The 22,672-nt window shown below is 41.8% G+C and overlaps 1 protein-coding gene across 1 annotated transcript in view; it reads right to left on the bottom strand.

The window, feature by feature from the left end:
* The window catches only part of TBCD (tubulin folding cofactor D), a 202,975-nt gene that overhangs the window by 111,225 nt on the left and 69,078 nt on the right, over positions 1-22,672 (bottom strand). The window lies entirely within an intron of this gene.

The following is a 22,672-nucleotide window of genomic DNA, read 5'->3' as shown; positions in this document are numbered from 1 at the left end:
AGTTTGACAAACCATCAAGCATGCAACAGCAGTTCAATACATACACAGCATGTTTAGAAATCACACAGAACGCCAATTTCCACAAGAGTTCATACAAAAATTACTCATCATGGGGAGTGGGGACAGAAAACAAGAATGCCTGCTCACATTTGAAGAGATAGCCTCAAGAGCCATTGGGCTATAGAAATATCACTAGAAGAGAAGGGACCGAAGTTTGATACCTTCGTTCAATTTCTGGACCAATTATTAAGTATTCAAAGGTTCAGTCAGTAGAATTTGGGTCAGACCCACAATATCGAATTGCTGCAATAGAATGTGCACTTTCTTCCAGGTTTAAGCAGGTCAAGAGTGGCCTTTGTGCTATATAAACCTGAATGGGAAACCCATTTATCAGAAGTTAGCTTCCCTGAATTTTTCTGCATAGGACATGAAAGGTGCAACAATACCTTGACATTTTGTGAAACTGCTTCTGAAAATCATAATTCAGGATTTCTGGAAATAGAGTCACTGAGACTATCTGACCCCAAGTATAATTTCGCAAATCAAATAACTCTATCCCAAAGTTCTGAAGATCTATGAAGTACATGAAAAACTCAATAAAACCCTCATTATATTAAGATACGTTAAAGCTGAGTGAGGATTAAAACTCCTGGAGAAATCATACCTTTTCCCTCTTTAGACTGAGAATACCACATACCTCCCTGGTGAAAGCAATTTTCAAGATAGTCTGATTGAAATATTAATCTTTTTGCTTTCTTATAGTGAAGCAAATCTATCCTGCCTTTTGAATACCAGCTATTTTAGCATTTCTTTTCCTATGGATATCTCCATCAATTTGATCAAAACTTCTAATTAATTTGCTGTTTCAGACTAGATGATAGTGAGCATTCCATGAATAGAACTTCTATTGTATATTGTATGTAATCTGCCCTGACCCTGCTACTGCGGGGAGGGAAGAATAAACATTTAATTAAATAAATAAATAAATATTTTTAAACAGAACTTCCATGTGACTCTGTAGATTCTCCTGGACCCTTCAGCATCTTTTAATACCTTTCTGGGTTGGGATTGGGAGGTACTGTTCTTCAGTGTCTACCTGGAGGATAGGTTTCAGAAGGTAGTGCTGGGGGGCTACTGCTCAGACCCTTGACCTTTGGCATGTGGGGTTCCACAAGGTTCTATTTTATCCCCTATGCTCATTAACATCTGCATGAAACCACTGGGTGAGGTCATCAGATCTGGGCTGGGTTGTCACCAATATGCGGATGACATTCAGCTCCATCTCATGCTTCCTGCTAATCCCAGGGAGGCTGTAGAAACCCTGAACTGGAGCCTGCAGGTAGTTTTGGAGTGGATATGGGTTAATAAACTGAAGTTTAATCCTAACAAGATGGAAGTGCTACTGGTGAGTGGAAGGACCGACATAGGTGCCAAACTGTTCTGATTGGGATTGCACTCCCCTTGAAGAAAAAGATCCATAGTTTTTTTGGGGGGGGCGTGTCTTGGGCTCAGGCCTACTGCTGGATAAGCAAGTGGCAGCCAAGAATACCTTTTACCAGCTTTGTCTGGTTAGCCAGATGTGGCCTTTCCTGGACAGAAAAGATCTGGCCACTGTGGTGCATGTCCTGGTTACATTTAGATTAAATTACTGCAGCACATTGTATGTGAGGGTGCCCTTGCAAAGTACTGGGACACTTCAATTGGTTCAGGATGCTACAGCCATGGTGTTGACTGGAGTGTGTTACGGGATCTATAGCCCTCCAGTCTTGGCCCATCTACACTGGCTTCCAATTTGTTTCCAGGCACAATTCAAGATGCTGGTGTTGACCTTCAAATCCCTATATGGTTTAGGACCAAGATGCTGGTGTTGACCTTCAAATCCCTATATGGTTTAGGACCAACATACCTGAAGGACTGTCTACTCCCTTATGAACTTACCCAACCACTGTAGACAGCATCGGATACTCTGCTTCAGCTGCCTCTGCTTTCTGAGATTAGAGGGGCGGTGACCCCGAAGAAAGCCTTCTCAGTTGTGGTGCAAAAACACTGGAACTCTCTCCCCAGGGAGATTTGTCTGTCCCATTCACTAGCAAGTGAAAACTGTTTTGTTTCGGATGGCATTTCCTCTGTGATCTCTCCCTCATGTCCTATGTTTTTAATTGTTTTAAATGCTTTTTTAATGTCATTGTATGTTTTAGCTCTGGTTTAACTATTTTAATGATGTGTTGTTATTGTTTTGGTTGGTTTTAATCATTTTAAAATGTGATTTTATTATGTATACCTTAACTTGTTCGCCACCTTGATGGCCTTTATGAGGCCAGAAAGGATACAAATTTTGTTAAATAACAATAGCAATAAATATTGCTATGCCACAATCCCCCACTGCTTTAATCTTTATATCTAAACACAACTAACAACACACTGTTGATAAGAGAAATGGAGACTCACAATGATGGCAGAGCTTCATGTGGTATAATGTAGTGAATACACACTATAGAGAATCTATTTACATTGGAATATCTGTAACAAATTTAAATGCTGTCACAGAACTGAACTGCCACAAATCAAGGCTATAGGAAATCTGAGGGTCAGAATGAATGGGGTGGGGAATCCACCACAACTCATATATATTATGATAAGCTCATTTCATCTTATTTGAATTCACTTTGTATTTCTATTTTGGAAGAAAAGTAGAACATAAACTTTTAAATTAAAAATAAAGGAATGTATAATTTAAAAAATACTTTGGAAAGTCACACACAACTTTCCATAGCTTTACTATTTCATATAATTGTATCTACTTTCATATTCAGATTTTGTTTTCACATTACTGGTAATGATGCTTTTACTTTCATACGATCTGTTTATTTCTGTCACTTTCCTCCATTAGTCACATAGCTGCATATCCTCTCTGAGCACCAATGGCAACTAATGCCTCAGCCACCTCAGCCACCTGCCAGAATGTTAAAGCAAGTGATACAAGCAAGCTTTGTGTTCTCCTGCTCCTTCGTTTGGCTTTTCATGAGATTATTGGCTTCTGCAAGAAGCAATCCCTGTGCACCTGTCTTTGGTTGCCACCTGAAACAGCAGAGCTGTGGCAGTTGGGCTGGCTTGTGGATGGATGAGGCATCTGCTACCTAAATTGGCAGAGTTGCAGCAGCCAGAATGGCCAGGAGATAGGCAAGGTGCCTGAAGCCTCCATTAGCAGAGCTGCAGCAGCAGGGGCTCTACCAATGTGGGCATGTTACAGTGTCCAGTTGTCACCCAAAGCTTGGGGAAACCATTCATTGATCTCCTAGCATCTTTGGCCTCAGTAATTTCACAGATAAGAGCAGCTATTTGCTAGCCAAGCCAGCTATCTGGCAGGCAAGTCAAGTACCTTAACTTTCTGAATAATTCCAGAACTGTGTCTGTAGTGCAAACTGGGTTTGTGTCCTTAGACTGCTTGGAAGCCATATGGACTTTTCCCCACCTGCAAGTAGCGATGGGCACGAACCAAAATATGAACCAAAATTCATGACGAACCAGGCCGGTTCATGGTTCGTGAACCAGTGGTTCAGATCCCATTTCTGACGAACTGCCGCAAACGTTAGGCTGGTTCGTTGGGTTCGTTTTTTTTGTTCATCACTGCAGACAGCCTGGTGCCGATCAATCAGTTTCCTAGGCAACAGGGGATAGACTTCCTGCAGACCTTCTGCTGACCAGAAGTGATAATTTTCTGACCTGGATGTGACGTTTTCATGAACCAAATGAACCAGTTCACGAACCAGGGACAGGTTTGTGAAAGTTCGTGGTTTGTGAAATTTGACGAACCACATGGTTCGGTTTTTTCCCGGTTCGTGCCCATCTCCACCTGCAAGTTATATGTGGCAAAATATAACTTCAAATTCTGGTCTCACAATATTGAGTGTCTCTAATACATTTTCTGAGGATCTTTTTACACAAAAATTGCTTCTGGCATGGTTGCATTTATTCAGTATGATAAAGCCATCCTGAAGCTATGGTACCACCTTAAGACAGTTATGTCACCAGCCTCCATTTTACCCTTTGCAACAATATACTTAATTCATTAGAATACAGTTACTCAAAAATAAGTATCAGTTACAGTTACTGGAAAAACTGTTGAGAGATCATAAAAATATAGGCCAGATTTAAAGAATATTGTTGTCATGTGACTAAAATTGTCAAATAACCCTGGAAATACAAAAAAAAAAAACTAATGGCAAGTTGAGGCAAACATTCCATGCATGACTCCCATGAGGGAAAACACTACAAATATATTTAAAGTAGCTCCTTTGAAAACAAAGGCATGCAATGGCATGGAAAGGACTACAAAACACATTTCCCGTGACCTTGGAGTAACCAGGAAAAGATGAAGTAAAAACAGAATGATAATGCTGAATCACTGTTAATTGTAAAGCACTTACATGCAGCTTAAAATTTAGCACTTACAGTGCAGGCGTCCTTGCAGCTTAAAGTTTAGCATTTACAGAGCAGTGAGGAGGGAAGTGCAGGCGTGGGGTGCCTTTCCTCCCACTCTCAAGGTGCATCACGGCATTTTCCCTTCCCCTCACCCAGCCTGGCCCTGCAGAGCGACGGCTGGCTGCACCGGGAGACTTTAAGCTGCAAGGACCCCCGCACATCCCTCTCTGCTGCTCTGTAAATGCTAAACTCTAAGCTGCAAGGACACCTGCACTTCTCCCTGCTGCTCTGTAAATGCTAAACTTTAAGCTGAAAGGACGCCTACACTTCTCAACAAACCTTTAGGTAAGAGAACACGAGTTGAACCTAGGTATTTCATCTCGTGTGTTTCGACTGTTACATATTGTACACAAGCAACATATTGAGGATGGTACATGTGATGTTACTATGGTTCAACTATGCATACCTTGAATTATTTCAGACCAATAATAGTCTCAGTAAGATGACATGGACACTGCTAAGCAGTGAAGCAGGCAGGATTTCAAAGGGACGCAAGGCCCTAGTGGTACTTTATGAAAAAGTGGAAAAATTTCCAGAAATTTTGAATCCCCAGGAAAAAAAGAGGGGGAGATTTGGGGGAAATGTAAACATATGCACTGCTAACTTTCTACTGCTTTAACACAAAATGCGTAATTTATAGATTAGTTAACATAAATTTGTACTAGCTGGCATATGTATGAAATTGAAATGTATCTTGGTTTTCTACAAGCAAAATGCAAATGTATTGAACTGTAGTGTTACAAAGTGTGCTTACAAAGAGCTGCACTCGCTGCTATACCTCATCACATGTATTTTAGTTTTTGCCTTTTGAGAGGTAAGAAAAATTAAAGTTGAAAAATATGACATACAAATTTTGTAGTAAACAAAACAAAATGTAGTATTTGGATAGAAACAGTCTCAAGAGGACAAAAACAATAGGACTAGAAGCATATTTGGATATTGACTTTATAACACTAAAAACATTCAATATTGTATTATCATCACACACGTTATAGCCTAAGTATTGTCAAAATTAGTCACATCTAAACAATAAATATATTGAAAATACTGTATGTCTACATAGACAATAATTCTCTAATGCTGTAGATTCTTACATAAAAATCTTCATATTACACATTTTGTGCAGTATTCACTGGAACATTTCCACAGAAAGAAGAATTTTCACCCAGAGAGTTACTTTCTTGCCTCCCACTTTCTACTGCTGCCCAAATTGTACCTTAAAATGCCACTCCTGACGGATAGGGTACCCCAGGAACAGGATCTAGGGGCAAATTTGGGGCTGCAACAGAAGTCATACTCTGCTTGTAGAAATTCTTCAATTCACATGAACAGTACAGTACATCCATTGGAGTGAGTAAAATCTTGTCTTGAAAAAGCAATATATTCATTTCTAAAGAGAAAAATTTCACAAGAATTTTTTTCCAGTGCTCTCCAAAATTGCCAATTTTTCCCTTAGTATTTCTTTAAAACCTTGGTGAAACAACTCAAGTTAAAAAACTTGAGCTTTTAAACACTAATTTTCCAGGATTTTTCCCTCTAGGGTTTCTACCTATAAGACTTCAAAACTACTACAAAAGTTATACTCATCTCTATGTCTGCATCTGTTTACATATTTCCAAACAAAGACATTTCTGTTGTAGAATCTAAGTCACTATGAACTTCAAGTAAATTGTTCCACAATAATGAATTGTTCATTTTCAAAAAGATAGCAATACAATATTTGTGGCTAAACAGATGATTCTTCTCAGACAGAAAGAGTGACACACCTAAGGCTAGAACGTGAGACAAGGTAGGGGGGAGGTATGTGATCACTGTACTGGCTATAAATCCAGGTGTGCTAATACAGGTGAAACTGTGTGTCATGCTGCAAAGGTTCCATGGAGGTTCAGTGGAGCTTTAAATTTAAGCTCCTACACTATTAAAGATGTCACAGACAGTCAAACCCAAAGCTTAAGAACACTATTAGAAGAGTTTAGGTCCCAGAAGAAGGACTATTTGTGGAAATAAGACTTTGCAGGTAAATCTGAGATTGTCAACAATAGCTTCCAGTAAAGAAACTTAAAGAACTGACTGCAAAAAAAAAAGTGAAATTTCTTGGCACTGGTTTGGATCCAACCAGATTCCCTCTGCGAAAATTCTATGGGAACCTACATGAACAAAAGCCATGTAGGACAGGGACTGATATAAAGAGTGGAATTAGAAGAGATTGAGTAAAAAAGAGATTGAGTAAGAAGAGATTGAGTAAAAAAGCTAGCTGGATCCAAGCCATTGTTGTTAGTTATCTGGGAGTTCCTGAATATTTCCTGAATATTTTCAGTCACACACTTGCAGTTTTTGCAGATGCATCTTTTCCCCAGCGGTATGCATTTGATATAACTGAGCTGAAATTAAACCCAAAAGTAGCTGTTATGGGACTCCTCGGGGATAATTGAAATGATCCCAAACATTCCTAAAATGATGGGAATAATGAAAATTTACCTCACAGAACTTTGGGAATGTTTCCGTTACAGGGTGGAGCAGAAATGGGGAGGGTGACAGAGAAAGCTGGCCAAACAGTTGGTAGTTGGTGACTCTGGCCGTTTAAATGTTAGCAGATTTTGATGAATGCCTACATAATTGTTTATGGATAAAAAAACCAACCAAGATGATCATAACACAAGAAAGGAGCCATATAATTAGAGAAGGACTCTTGAGAATATGGGTTAAATGTAGGAATCTACTGAGTCCTCCAAACTCTTCGATCATGTCCCTGACAGAAGCTTATCGTGATAAGAATATGAGAAATAATGATAATGATAATGATTAGGGTTCCATTCCCCCACCCAGGATGGGGGATCCCCTGATCCCACACTTCCACCCCCGTGCCCATTTACTTGGTCGACAGGGGAGCACGCTCCCTGGGTTGCCCCCTCCCTGGGTGGCGCAGTGCACCCCAGGCAGGAGGCACGCTCCTGCGCTGCACGAGTGGGCGGCAGTGGCAGCGAGAGTGGGCTGCAGCAGTAGTGAGAGCAGCCCGCTCACGCTGTGGCCACCACCCACACTTGCCACCGCCACCACCACGGTCTCTTTGCGCCAAACAAGAGCTGGCTGCGGTGGTGGTGGTGAGAGTGGGCCACGGCTGCAGTGAGAGCAGCCCGTGCCAGCGAGGATAAGGACCCCCTTTGTCACGGGACACCATCACACGAGCCAGGAGCGCATGTGCGCAATAAAGGAAGCGAGGGTAAGTGCCAGCTGCTAATCCCCCGCCAGGAGAGTCCAGGGACCTGAGGACCTCCCACTGAGGGACTCCAGATTCCTAGCAACCCTCATAATGATAATGATAGTAACATTTGATTTATATACTGCCCTTCAGGACAACTTAACGCTCTCTCAGAGCAGTTTACAAAGTATGTTATTATTATACCCACAACAATTGCCTTGCGAGGTGGGTGGGGCTGAGAGAGCTCTGGAAGAGCTGTGACTGACCCAAGGTCACCCAGCTTACTTTAAGCAAAGGAGTAGGGAATCAAAGCCAGTTCACCAGATTAGAGTCCTGCTGCTCTTAACCGCTGCACCAAACTGGCTCCCAACAATCAGCAATATGGTAAATGCTCAAGGGACACTCAAGTCCTGGCAAGATATCAGAGATGAAGAAATTAATATTCAATGTTTGCCACATTACCAATCAGTTTCAAGATTTTAAAAGTTTATTAACACGAAAGGTGGAGCTTTAAGAGAGATGACTGAGTTCAAACAGCTGATCACAAAACAAAAAGATCACTTATTAGGATGGATATATAAGCTATTACTTCAGTTAGAAACAGAAGAACAAGTGAAAAACGTATGATTAAATGGATACAGAATTTTAGACAGCAAATAGCTATGCACCAATGGGAACTGTTATGAGAAAAAGGAATTACGTTCACAGCCAGCGAGGCATTCAGAGAAAATTGGCACAAGATTTTTTTCAGATGGTATATTACTCCAAAGGATATCGAGAAAGTAGATAAAGACTAAAAAGGAAAATGTTGGAAATGTCAAGATATAGATAGAACCTTTTATCATATGTGGTGGAACTGCAAAAAAAGCAAAAAAGATATTAGAAGGAAATACAAGGAAAATGCAGCATATATTAAAATTTAGATTTTCTTTGGAAGCTAAGAATATACTATTAGGAATATTGCCTAATAAATTACCAAAAGTCTTGGAAAAGATATGAGAATAAATGGTGATAGCGGCTAGAATCACTTACACAGCAAAATGGAAATCAGACATCTGTCCAAGCTGAGAAGAACAGAAGAACAAACTTACCGAATATGTAGTAATGGCGAAGTTAACAGCTTATTTGAGAATCAGATTAATCACAAATTTTGAGGCGAAATGGTATATGTATTATGTAAGCAGGAGACAAATTTATTGAAACCAATAATGTAGTTGCAAAACAAATTAGTTATGAAATTTGTAACCTATAATGTTGAATATAAATATATCCTAATAGAAATAAGTATCAGTCTATCTCATAGATAGTGTCTTGAAAAAGTTAACGAAGGGGATGTTGGGGAGAAATATTTTGTGTTTTATATATTGTTATATACAATTATTTCTGATTTATGTAATTATGCTATACAATTTTTTTCTGTATTTATTCTTATTATATTTCTGGTTTTTAAAATAAAAAATATATTATAAAAATAATACATTTTTAAAAGATCAGAAGCAGTGCCCAGGGGCTGATGACAAATGACAGTTGATAGTTGGGTAGATGAGAAACCATGTCTACTGCAATGGGAAATGATGGGGCCATTATTTCCTAAGGGCTGGAAAGAGGCCTTAGGGTGGTTAATACTATTATTTTCTCCGGGTAGACCTGACCTCTCTACAGCCTATAGGAAATAATGGCATCATTAGTTCTAATGGACACTAGACCTGGCCTCTCTCCATGGACTATCAGCAGTTAGTCAACATTAGCTGTTAAGTGAGGCTTCTACTCCCTCTATATTTTAAAGGGAAAGGAGACACCAATAGCTGCTTGGCAGGGCCAGTTTTCTCTCTCTCTCTCTCTCTGTGCTCCTGTCACCTTGGCAGCAGGAGTGGAGTGAATTGGAAAAATGGTAACAGTTTCAGAACCCAGAAAAAGTATCCTCCAAAATATCCTCAAATGGTAACAAGAATCAGAAAGTTAAGGATAATGAAAAGTATGCCCTCCACAATGTTCAGATCTTAGTAACAAAAAAATTGCACAATCCTATTTTTTTTGGCTTTCATTAAATAAAGAAAACAAACCTCTCTGTTCACAGGCAAGCCAATTACCATAATAGCTATTACAAGACCTACTATAGTTCCATGTTGCTGTAGAAGTGATTAAATAACATGGGTACAGTTAAGAGAATCTCCAACACTAATTCGGAGTCAGGTTTTATGTGGCGCCCTACCAGATTATTGGTTTTAAGATTACAATGGCCTTCTGAGAAAATGCCAGAGAGAAATAACTCCTATTATTTATCATACCTGCAACCTGCGGTTCTTCCACAGAGAGGAGGGCAGCATACACTGGGATATCCCATGGTATCCTCACACAACCTCATGAAGTAAACTATGCTAGGACACAGCGTCTCACCCAAGGTCACCCAACAAAGCTCATGGTTGAGCAAATATTTAAACCCAGGCCTTCCCAGCAACTCTAATACTAGACATTATTTATTTATTTATTTATTTATTTATTTATTTATTTATATCATATTTGTATTCCGCCCTCCCCGCAAGCAGGCTCAGGGTGGATAACAACATTAAATCAATTTAAAAACTCCATATTAAACATTAAAAACATCATACACAGATCATACAAAAATAGCAGCACTCTTTTTCCTGATGGCAGCATTACAATTAAGACAAATAATACAACAGTAAAACTGAAAATGGCAGCAGCTTAAAAAACAGTGGTGGGTAGCTCTCATGGGGAGGGAGGTAGATGTTGTATCCTCTAGCCAACGGAGGCCCAACCTCAGCCATAAGCCTGGCGGAACAACTCTGTCTTACAAGCCCAGCAGTTAGTAGGTCCTGCCGGGCCCTGGTCTTGGTAGACAGAGCATTCCACCAGGTAGGAGCCAGGACTGAGAAAGCTCTGGCTCTAGTCAAGGCCAGGCAGGCCTCCTTGGAGCCAGAGACTGATAACAGTTGCTTTCCTCCTGATCGGAGGGTCCTCTGGGGAATATACGGGGAGAGACGGTCCCTCAGATACGCTGGTCCCAGTCCGCGCAGGGCCTTATAGGTCAATACCAAGACCTTGAACCTGATCCAGTACTCCACTGGCAACCAATGCAGCTCGTGCAATATTGGTGTAATATGCGCCCTATTTGGTGCTTTCATAATGATGTACGCTGCTCCATTTTGCACCAGCTGTAATCTTCGTGTCAGGCTCAAGGGTAGGCCCACGTAGAGCGAGTTACAGTAATCTAACCTAGAGATGACCGTTGCCTGGATCACTGTAGTTAAGTCACAGGTAGACAGGTAAGGGACAAGTTGCCTGGTCTGCCGCAGGTGGAAAAAAGAAGACCTGACAACCGCTGTGACCTGTGCCTCCACTAAAAACCACCATGATATAACAGCCTCTGTTACAATAGTATAGTACAGGCTAGCTACAAAGAAAGGCCCTATGCTATGAGATACTCGTGAGGATTAATTTTGAAGAAAGCATTGGTTGAAGAGAATACTGACTGTACTCCTTGAAAAAGATGATTTGAAACGGGCAATTGGGATCTAGACAACCCGTCAGAGGAATTACTACCAAGTCATTTCATCAGAAAAAATATTATTCTGAATGAACTACAGCCATCTGTGAGGAAATTGACATTGAATAATTCTTACCTACGAAGCGGATACATGGTGCTGAGGAAACTACAATAGCTGAGTGGACTTGTGTATATGGTGTTCTTAATGCATTTGCACTTTGTTTTTTCTATGCAATATATGAATAGCACTTTAGACACCTTGCACTTTATTTATTGGCATAGAACTTCCATGTTAGCACTGGTATGAATGGTTTTCCGCCTATGAGTAGGGTTTGCAATTATTAAAACTGAAGAAATTGTATATTAAGCCTTGTACTTCTGTGTGAATTGCTTTATACCACTGTGAGGCTTGACATTGGTTGTATTATAGATTTATTAGTGTTAGTAAGCCAGACGTGGGTAATTTTGCTTCTCTTGTTCCATTTTCAGGGAGGCATCTAGGATCGCCCCCAGGCTCCTAACCCTTGGAACTGGCACAATCTGTGCCCCATTGAGGGCCGGGAGCCGGAGTCCCGAATCCAGTCCTCTGTGGCTCAAGTACAGGACCTCCATCTTTGTTGGGTTCAGTTTCAGTTGACTCTGTTTCAACCAATCAATCACGGCTGTAAACGCATGTTCCAAAACATCTGGGGCTGAGCCGGGCCAGTCGTCCATCATCAGATACAGCTGGGTGTCATCTGCATATTGATGACACCCAAGCCCGAAACTTCGCACCAACTGGGCAAGGGGGCGCATGTAGATGTTAAACAGTAATGGGAGAGTATTGCCCCCTGTAGGACCCCGCACACCAATGGGTGACGGGGTGACAATTTCTCCCCAAGCGCCACCCTCTGTCCCCGACTGTGGAGAAAAGAGACAAGCCACTGTAGGGCAGTCCCTCGTATCCCCACATCAGCGAGGCGGTGAGTCAGAAGATCGTAATTGACTGTATCAAACGCTGCTGACAAATCCAGTAATATCAGCAGCGCTGAACCACCTCAGTCCAGATGTCTGCGAAGGTCGTCCATGAGAGAGACCAGCAGCGTCTCCGTCCCATGTCCTGGCCGGAACCCAGACTGAAAGAGATCTAGGGCCGAGACATCATTCAGAAAACCCTGTATCTGTTCCACCGCCACCTGTTGTATTGTTAGTGGCAAGTTCAGGAAAATTTTGGACCTACAATAAGATTTCTTTTTATAGCAATATTGAAATAGGAAATCTTGTGTACAGGCATACATTTTAGCATTTCTTGTCAGAATTTTAGATTAACATTTAAAACAAAAGACTATGCCAGTGTGGCATAGCAGCTGTAGTGTTGGATTAAGATCTGGGACAATCTAGTTTGAATTCCCATTCTGCCATGGAAGCTTCCTTTGTGTGTGTGTGAGAGATCTCTCTATATAGCTGCCTTCCCAACTCCCTCAAAAGGTTTCAACTACCACAAAAGGCTTTCACCGTAGACCTCCTCAGTTTAACTGGTAATACAGGAAGGATTGTTATAGACAGTACTTCAACAAAACGGTCAGCACATGAGAGCAGCTATAAAGTAAAAGGTTTTTTTTTCTTAAACAAAAGTAGAATTTATAAGTATATAAGCATGATGGTTATAGATGTCTGATAAGTATACTGGTTTCAGAATAGCTCTTAAGCTTGGTGGTTTCACAAATAACTTTATCTTCTTAAAGATATATTCACAGATTCAGTAAGAAAGACTGAAGATCTGTTAGTGAAGATCTTCACTAACAGAAAAAACTCTCATCTCATCCACACAGACATAGATTCATTCAGGCCTTTCCACACAGCTTGCTTGACCTAGATAGATTAATCTCTCTCTCTCAGATAGACAGATTGACCCAGGCATGCACACAGTTTGCCTAATTTAGACAAGATAATCTCTCAGATATACACAGTCTGATAGAGGCACACAGGTTGCCTTACTTCAGTAGAATTAGGCTTTCAGGCTTCCACATAGTTTGCCTGATTTGGGCAGAATTTCTCAGAACTCCACACAGATACACTAAACCTGGCAGAACGAATACTTTCTCTCAGAAACACACAGTCTCTCTCAGGCTCCACACAGCTTGCCTGATTTGGCCAGAATGAACATTTTTTCTCAGCACACTGACTAAAATGTGCATTCACTCCACCCACTAGGGTACAGCTACCGTCCTATCAGATCACACTGTACTCACCCATCTAGCCCCGCTCCTTCTTTCCACAGAGGCCTGCATTTTAACTCACAGCAACAATGTTAAAAATGCACATTAGCAAGCAGAAATAAAATCCAAATTAAATACATTACATAAAAACATTACATTGTGGAAAGACTAGAGAGTAGGAGTTTTCCTGACCTCTTCAGGCAGGCTATTCCACAAGGTGGGGGGCACCAAAGAGAATGTGTGAGGACAGGGAGCAACCACTTTTGGCCAATTTCAGGGTAATATCTGCAGAACGCCCTGTTCAAATGAGCAAAGCTGCTGTGGTAAAGCATACGGCGAAAGGTGGTCCTGCAGTTATGAGGGGCCAAGGCTGTGGAGGGCTTTGTAAGGGATAGCCAATATTTTGAACTGAGCCTGGTAACTGATAGGTAGCCAATGGAGTGACTGCAGAAAGAGAGTAATATGCATGCTCCGCATAGCTCCTGATAACACGAACTGTGGCATTCTGAACCATCTAAAGTCTCTGAGTTGACTTTGAGGAGAGACCTATGTAGAGTGCATTACAGTGGTATAGTCCTGATGTTACCTGAGCCCGTCTGATGGGGAGGGCGGTCTAGAAATGTGATTAAATAAATAAATAAATAAATTACCATGGCATGAATCCAGGTGGCCAGATTATATCATATTGGCTCTCTGAAAATTAAGAGCATTAGAATGTTATCAAAATACATATGGTGTTTCTCTCTTCCGTAACACCTAAAAATGGATAGTTGCTCACTAATACATTGTCTAACAAATGGAGAAGGGGATGCTGTTTAAAACATTCTTGTTTAAGAAATGCATAGGTGAGTGAAGCAGAAATCAGCACACTATTTTTCTGGAAAGGAAGAAAGGCAACCGAAACTCTACATTTAATATTAAGCCTTATTTCATAAGCAACTCTCTTTGCATAAAGAGTCTTTTAAGGACACACAACCAAGAAAAATAAACTTTTAAACATGGCTGCTTTAACAAAAAAAATTATACTATGGTCATTGATAAGAGAAATATCTTTTATTTTTTCAATGTATAGTGAGAACTGGTGTCACAGAAGGAGAGAGAAAAATGTCTTCTTCATCCAGAAGTTCAGGCAGTCTTTGCTGTCTCATCTCTTCTAATTATACAGCAGGATGTAGAAAAGAGCAAGAGTCCAGGAGCACCTGTAAAACTAACCAAATTTGTGGTAGGGTATGAGCTTTTGTAAGTCACAGCTCACTTCTTATCTGAAGAAGTGAGCTGTGACTCATGAAAGCTAACAACAACATCATCATTCGATTTATATACCACCCTTCAGGATGACTTAACACCCATTCAGAGCGGTTTACAAAATATGTTATTATTATCCCCACAACAGAATACCCTGTGGGGGATGAGAGAGCTAGAAGCTGTGACTGACCCAAGGTAACCCAGCTGGCTTCAAGTGGAGGAGTGAGGAATCAAACCCGGTTCTCCAGATTAGAGTCCCGCGCTCTTAACCACCACACCAAACTGGCTCTCATATCCTACCATAAATTTTGTTAGTCTTATAAGTGCTACTGGACTTTTGCTCTTTTCTACTGCTATAGACAGACTAACAGGGCCACCCATCTTGATCTAAGTACAAGGAAGGTTTATCATCAGGAGGTGAAGGTATGAATGATGACTCTACAGAATACCAGAAGGACATTATTCCAGAGCCTTTAACTATGGAGACAGAAAGCAGCTGCACCAAAACTAGGAAAGAGTTTCTGTTTAGGTACTGTGTGGTAAGGGAAAGTGATGAAGCTGCCCTTATCTTGCCATAACATATAAACAACAATGATATTTAAGAGTGGCCCAGCGCAACGCCACAAAAACCTATAAAGGTTCTTTCAGTCATGGAACTTCCACCTGAAAATATTTTCACCAGTCAGCTGCAGTTAATACAAACATGAAAATGTTTAGCCACATCTAGAGAAAGAGTACCATGAGTAGTAACCTTATGAACATAGTCCAGTTGGGGGGGGGGGAGGTATCTAAGCAGGAAAATATGGAAGATGTTTAACATTAGTAGAAACAAGCAGCAAACCTGCAAGGACTTGCAGGGATCACTTAATTTCCTCTTTCTCTCCTTCCCCACACGGTTTCCTCTTTCTCTCCTCCCAGCAGCTACCATACCCTCTCTCTTCTCCCTGCTTTCTTCTATCCGTCCCACTCGCCAACTTCTTAAAAATCTTCCCTGCAGTTGTCAGCTTTATTAATTATTTCTTTATTTCATTTATACTCTCCTATTCACCTCTCCTCCATTTTATCCTCACAATAACCCTGACAGACGGTGACTGGCCCAAGGTCACCCAAGAAGTCTCCATGTGCAGATCTGAACCTGTCTCCCAGATCCTAGTTCGACACTCTAACCACTACACCCCGTTGGCTCTCAGCTTTCCCTCCTCCCCTCCTCTGGCAGCCTCACCCTGGGGAAAGTCTGGCCCAGTTACAAAAGTCATGAAGTAGCAAGGACTCAAGTGAATTGTGTGGTAGCCACTGCCAGGCTTGGACAAGTCACATAAATTACGCAGAGGTTGTCACTGGGCCCAGGTGAGTTGTATGGCACCAAGTGTAGTCCCTGCTGCACATTGTATAGTAGGAAATTGCCCAGTGGTTGCTGCTGGCCCTGGCCCCAATGACTCTTCCCTCCAGGGCAAGAAGAAGATAAGCAGTGGTATAGTGGGAGGCCAAAATAGCCCTGAAAAGGGCCTTTGATTGGCAAAACCCAAACTTTGAAGGCTGATAATATTGTTGTGGATACCTAGCAATAGCCACAATGGCCAGAGGATATCCCTTTCTTAAAGGTACAGGTACTGCTTCTACCTCCCCCCTCTTCACTTGCCCCTTTTTAACATTTCAAGCTTTTCTGCAAACCAAGCGGGTTTTCTCAGGTTTGTAGAATGATCTGACTTGTCTGTTCATGGCTCCAGTCTCAGGAGTTAAATCCATTGATGGGTCCATGTTGACAATACATATATTGATGCTGAGTAGAGTAGACTAGATTCTTTATTACAGCACTTAGCTAATACATTTATCATAAAAAGTAAAATACATATTTTACGACCATTAAAACATGGAACATATGAATATGTACGATTTAAAACATATCTTTCAAAATTTATAAAAACCAGAAATTCAGCATAGTTCTAGACAAGCATCCGGAGTGGAGGCCTACACTCTAATGGACTTTAACAACCAGGGCACAAAATTTCGCTATCTGGTGTAATGTTGTAACATCTGAGTTTGACAGCAGTTTCTCTAATTTGTTCTTATCCGGATGTTCTGAGATACCTTCCAGAAAGGGATTTATAAGTCTCATACGTGCTTCCTTAAAGAAAGGACACCTCAGGAACACGTGTTCCTGGGTTTCAACCTCCCCAAGTATACAAGGACATAGCCTCTCATTCCAAGGAATCTTCTTAAATCTGCCATCCAGAACAGCAGAGGGTAGGGCAGAACATCTAGCCAAAGTAAACGCTCTCCTGAGTTTGTTTACCTCCAGAATGGATAAATAGGAAGCAGGTGCAGAAATATACCTGCTGCTAGGAGGAGCTATAAAGGCAGGAGTGCCCTGTAAGTCAGATTGTCGTTCAATATCATCGATCCTTTGCCTGACCAATTGCCTTGCTTGATCGCTTCCCATCATGAGAAGCACTTGTGGGGAAAATCCTATTGCCATAATTTTCTGCCTAGTGGCAATCATCCATTTAGACTGGAAATCATCGGTTAAGATTAGAGGTAATAAACCACAAGGATTAAAATTTATCCTTAACCATAGAAAGATGGAATGCAGGGTGATCTTTGCTTCAACTTTCTGCATGCCAGTCTCCAGGCGAACCATTGAATTAGAGACACACTTAGGAACTTGAAGGACTGCTCTCAAAAATTTTGATTGAACTAACTCTAAAGGTGCAAAACAAGAAGTTGGGGGTCCAAGGAGTGACCCGTATAGCATCTGGGTTAGTGATTTGGCCCTAAACAATTTTATAGCCGCCGGCACAAAATATCCCCCCGAAGTACGGAAGAACTTCAGTATGAACAGATGGATGGGGTGGCCATGGGGAGCCCACTCAGCCCAGTTATAGCAAACTTCTACATGGAACATTTTGAAAAAACAGCTCTAGAATCAGCACCCCACAAACCAAGTGTATGGTTCCGGTTTGTGGATGATACATTTATCATTTGGAGCCATGGGGAGGAAGAATTGATGGGGTTTTTGAATCATCTCAACAACATCCACCTGAACATACAATTCACAATGGAGAAAGAAATCGAGGGGGAACTCCCATTCCTGGATACCTTGGTCATCCGCAAAGCAAACTTTCAGTTAGGTCACAAGGTCTACAGGAAACCAACTCACACTGATCGGTACTTACACAAAAACTCCAATCACCACCCCCGACAGAAAAGAGGCATAATGAAAACATTAGTGGATCGTGCAAGACGGATATGTGAGCCGCACTTTCTCAATGAGGAAATTAATCATCTAAAACACGCACTTCAGGCAAATGGCTACTCCAGAAATGAAATCCGAAGAGCAATCAAACCCAGGATGAATCAAACAACCAAGGAAAAACAGTCTCCTACAGGAAAAGTGTTTTTGCCATATATCAAAGAAATTACTGATCAGATGGGAAAGCTTATGAAAAAGCATAACCTTCAAGCAGTATTCAGACCCACCCGAAAAATACAGCAGATGCTACGATCAGCAAAAGACAGTAGAGACCCCCTCACCTCTGCAGGAGTATACCGTATACCCTGCAGCTGTGGACAAGTTAACATCGGGATCACAAAGCGTAGCATCCAGACAAGAATAAAAGAACATGAAAGACACTGCAGACTTGGACAACCTGAAAAATCAGCAGTGGCTGAACATAGCCTAACTCAAACAGGGCACAGTATCTTATTCCAGGACACCAAAATACTGGACAACACTTCCAACTACTTTGTCAGACTACACAGGGAAGCCATTGAAATTCACAAGCATAACCAAAACTTCAACAGGAAAGAAGAAACCTTAAGAATGAACAGAGCATGGTTTCCAGTTCTGAAAAACACCAGGCTAACAAAACATTCTATCCCCGACAATAGCCCTGCAGAGAAGATTAGCATATCAAGTACCAATCCATATGCAAAAGAACCTCCTCAGGATACAGTGAAGCCTCCCGCCATTAGCATTCCACACCCTGGGAAACTCTTACAGGATGACTCAGCTCAACCCCACCCCTCCTGAGTAGATACAAATGACCTACATCTTTTCCACACTGTGACACTGAGAGATCTCTGTCTTTTGGTGCTACACCTCTGAAGATGCCAGCCACAGCTGCTGGCGAAACGTCAGGAACTACAATGCCAAGACCACGGCAATACAGCCCGGAAAACCCACAACAGCCAACTTCAGTATACTTTGGGCAGATCTATCTCCCACATATGCTGATGCCTGACTATGCGCGACCTTGGATCCTGAGGCTTGAATAGTCATTCCAAGATAACGATAACGGGTAACCTGCTCAAGGTTTTGGCCATTTATACTCCAATTCCTAATTTGGGGGTCTCTTAGATGGTGCTTTGCTCCCAACATTCAACCCAGATTAAGATCAGAAGCAGATGTTAGGCTTGCAAACTATGGGTAGACACTGACACATGAACATACATAGGATATCCCAGTTCACTTATCATTTTCTACCCACAGAGTTCACTCCTGACTTTACACTATGTAGACTCCTACAGCCTCACAAAAAGGATATTTGATAGAGATTGCTAAAAATCTTGGCTTTCATTTTTAAAAGCTTACTTTACATTTGAAAACATGCAGGTAATGTTTATAAAAAGAACCAGTGTCCAGAGAGTGTATGTTTATGGCTAGCTGCCATGCTTCAGTCCCTGTAGTCACGCTCCCCCTTCTTAATGCATCTCTATTGCCCTTTGTTTAGTCATAATATACATGCTGGGTTTACACTGTTCTTTACCAAACAATTCTAGGTACAGTTGAAATTCAATCAACAATTTAAGAACAAAGCATGCAAATTAAACAACTTTATGCAAAATAACTGATGTTCATCTACTCTGGTCTGGCAACTGTGTCAGCCTGCTGCAGCAAAAGCAAACAGGAGTCTTGTGGCACCTTAAAAACTAACAAAATTTTATTACCCATAAGCTAGAGCCCACTTCTTCAGATGCTATGTGAATCTTCACTATGCAGTCATTTAAAACAGAAGGTTTGATTAAAACAGTTCGGTCAAGGAGACGTGAAAAGCCAAAAGTGAAGTATAAATATGTAAAATTCAAATACAGTTAGAAAAAATGGAGACCGTCACAAGTTATGCCAAGCTAGTAAAACTTAAGACTTCCCAACTATTACAGGTTGACTCATCTCCTGCCCTAGTGCTGCTAAATTCTGTATCAATGTTTCTAATTTGACTGAAAGTAATGAGTCAAATCATTTCTTTGCTGATTGTAATAAGGAGTAAACCCTTTTTAACTCATCTCCAAAATTTCATCTGTTTGCGTTCTGAGCAGATCAGACCGGGGAGGGGGCGCACAACTCAAACAGTTATATAAATCATAATGGAATGTGACAGGAACTTCCTCACGAGGAAGAGATCAGAATGCTGACTGACAGCTAGGAGTCACATTCTGATCACCACCACCTCTCCACCATGTCTCAGCAAAGACATGATGAGCAGTTCTCTTAAGAAGTTGCTCCCTGTGTTACTTACTGGAACAAACAACAACCGGGGAGGAGGGGCAGAACTCGGTCTACCAGTTGGGTGTTGACAAGCTTCTTATTGCATTCCAGTAGGGACATAGTGAGATGCCTGAGGCGAGAGAATCAGAACGCGGACTCCAGGCTGGTAGCCAGTGTTCTGAACCCCCGTCCCAATTTCCTGCTGGGTCCCAGTAAGGGAAGTAGAGAATAGTTTCCATGGGGAAGAAGGGATATGATCCCTCCCTCTCCAGGGAAACTGTTCATATCATCTCTGTGGGTACATGAAGAGAATCTTGTTGGGATGGCAGTAAGAGATCAGAAACAATTATTCCCAGATGACAGTTCATGCTCAGACCACATCCCACCCACCCCAACTTTTCATAAGGTCCCAGTAGGGACATTTCCTCAGCAGGTCAGAACACACTCAGGAGTCGGCACAGACCACACAACATGGGTCCTGCAGGCTACATGCAGCTTGCAGGCCATGTGTGGTAGACCCCCTGCCTCCAGGGAGGCATGCTGTGACAGCCCCCGAGCTGGGCTTGCCCTGCAATGTATCACCCCCAAGATCCCTTAAGGGGATCACTAAGTAGGAGGAAACTGGGTTCGCAAGCCGTTTCCCCCCAAAAGAATCTGCACTCAGTGCCAAAACCATCTCTTCCCAAAGTTGTGACAAAGACAGAACATCCAAAATCATCAGACCCCAATAATGCATTATGAAACCCACAAACCATCAAGGAAGAAGAATTCCCAACCCAGTTGAGCTACTATAAACAACCCAACAATCCTTCAGAACCAAGGAGTGGTGAGAACAAGGGCAGAATGCCAGGGACCCGACCAGATCCCCACTATAAATCCAGCAGGTGGACTAGAGGGAAGACTTCGCCCTCTAGGTCCTCCGGCTGGGACAGGCCCACAAGCCTGTCCAGATCAATGCTGATTGACTGGGCATTTTGAATCGACAGGGGTTCCTGGGAGCTGCCAGGCACCAGGACAATGGTGTCACCATGCACCATGCCCCCATACCCAACCAACTGCAATCAAGGCTCCAGATAAGTCTTGGGCTGGGGGCTTCTCATTCAGACATACTGGGTTAGGAGTGAGGGCACTGAAAGTGGACTAACCATGAACGAACAGAACCTCTACCACTGCCAGAGTCACATCAAAATCCGTCCAGAACCAAAGACACTCTAACCTCCTTTTCCTGAGAATTATGAACCTTCTTAATCTCTCTCAGCTCCATGAAACTGGATCCATGAAACTGGTCCCCAATATTTTTGAACCTCTGGGAACCTTTAGAATTCTAAGACAGGGTGGTAAGTGCAACCACGAAATAGCTGTCCCACAAAACAGCTGCTAAAATACACTGGACAAGAAGAGTGAGAGAGAATAAAACTAACACTGTGGTGGCAGTTGCCACTTAAAATTATTTTAATCTGCACAGCCAATGAGATCTCCAGTGGTCAAAAGAAGCCTTGCTGTGCAGGAGCCCCATGTCCCATCCACTTTTGAAAGACACTTGACATGTGCCAGGAAAGGCAGGCACCATGGCACCTATGGACACCTCATTGAACCCTTGTATTCAACATGTTTTCCCCTGAGCATTCAGAATGCTCTGTAACAATGTGATTCCTGAAACACCCGCTATCATTGCTGCTGACCATCAAAAATTGATCCCAGTCCCAACCATATCTGAACCAGTAAAGAATCTCACACTTTGAATATGACCCGCACCCCAGCTTTGATGATGATCTCTGCAGCAATCATCACCACATATCCCGACACAGCAGCACAGAACCCCCAGTCCTTTTCATGTGCACAGGGTCTCTTCTTCTCTCATCAGATCAGTCTTATTGGTTCTACTTAAGTTACATATTCTATAGGCAAAATGCTATCCTCTTCAGCCTCTAAATTTGACACAGAAGGAGGAATGACTTCAGTTTCTCTAACATTATGCAAATCAGGAGTTATACTCTTGGGAACCTGTATTTTTCTTTAATTTTCCATAACACTGACTTATCAACTCCTCTTCCCCCTCAGTTCAACCAAGCCTTATGTCTGCATTTATCAATTAGATCTATGTTTTGTTTTTACTTTAGCTTTCTTAATTAGGAATTCCGATTGACTATAGTGATACAATCTTCCTCCTTAACCCAACAGGACAGGAAAGGATCTATTTACTCAGCTCATCAACACTGTCCTTTGGCTCTAACCTTACAACTGACACTGGCCTTGACTGCCTTTCAAATATTTCTGTTGCCTGCATTTCTTTTGGGTATATCCTGTCGCTCATTGCCAGCACTTGTCTCCAGATAACTGCTTTCTAAAAAGATACCCTATCTTGCCAGGCTTTTAGTGGGAATTGCTTGCACACCAGACTCGTGGACACATCTTAGGCTATGCCCAAACAAAGAAGGCAACCGAGTGATTATCCAACTGTACTGTTTTTATTCATTCAGCTTGAACACTTTTTTAAAGATCCCTCTGTGCTCTGAATCAGCAGCTCCAAATCTTTAATTTCATCATGTTGACTA

This window comes from Eublepharis macularius, chromosome 4 (genome assembly GCF_028583425.1).
Source record: "Eublepharis macularius isolate TG4126 chromosome 4, MPM_Emac_v1.0, whole genome shotgun sequence".
NCBI lineage: Eukaryota > Metazoa > Chordata > Lepidosauria > Squamata > Eublepharidae > Eublepharis > Eublepharis macularius.
The sequence above is the reverse complement of the archived record's forward strand: the minus strand, read 5'-3'. Positions and strand labels throughout refer to the sequence as shown.